This window comes from Seriola lalandi, unplaced genomic scaffold (genome assembly GCF_002814215.2).
Source record: "Seriola lalandi dorsalis isolate HSWRI2012SDOR001 ecotype SW California unplaced genomic scaffold, Sedor1 jcf7180002054972, whole genome shotgun sequence".
NCBI lineage: Eukaryota > Metazoa > Chordata > Actinopteri > Carangiformes > Carangidae > Seriola > Seriola lalandi.
Genome location: NW_019525660.1, coordinates 6,804,254 through 6,804,579, shown reverse-complemented (window position 1 = coordinate 6,804,579; position 326 = coordinate 6,804,254).

The following is a 326-nucleotide window of genomic DNA, read 5'->3' as shown; positions in this document are numbered from 1 at the left end:
TCGCTGATTCGCTCATTTCGCTGTCAATCAAAAAGGGACTCAGCCTCAGACAGATCATCCAATCAACATGCAGAAGCCGAGCGTCCGGGCCAGCCCACTGTCCCATAGACCCCCAGAGACGCTGAGCGTCCGATGGGCGGGACAAAACCCAGCATTTATCCAATGACCGTCTAGTTTCGCTGCAGTGGAACAACCCACTCTCTGCTTCCCCATTGAAGCCAGTAGACGCTCGGCGTCTACACTGTGTAAAGCACTGTGGCGCTGCAGGGATGAATGAGAAGAAGTCGTGTCAGTTACCTGTGATAAGTAGCTGATTCTGAACAAAA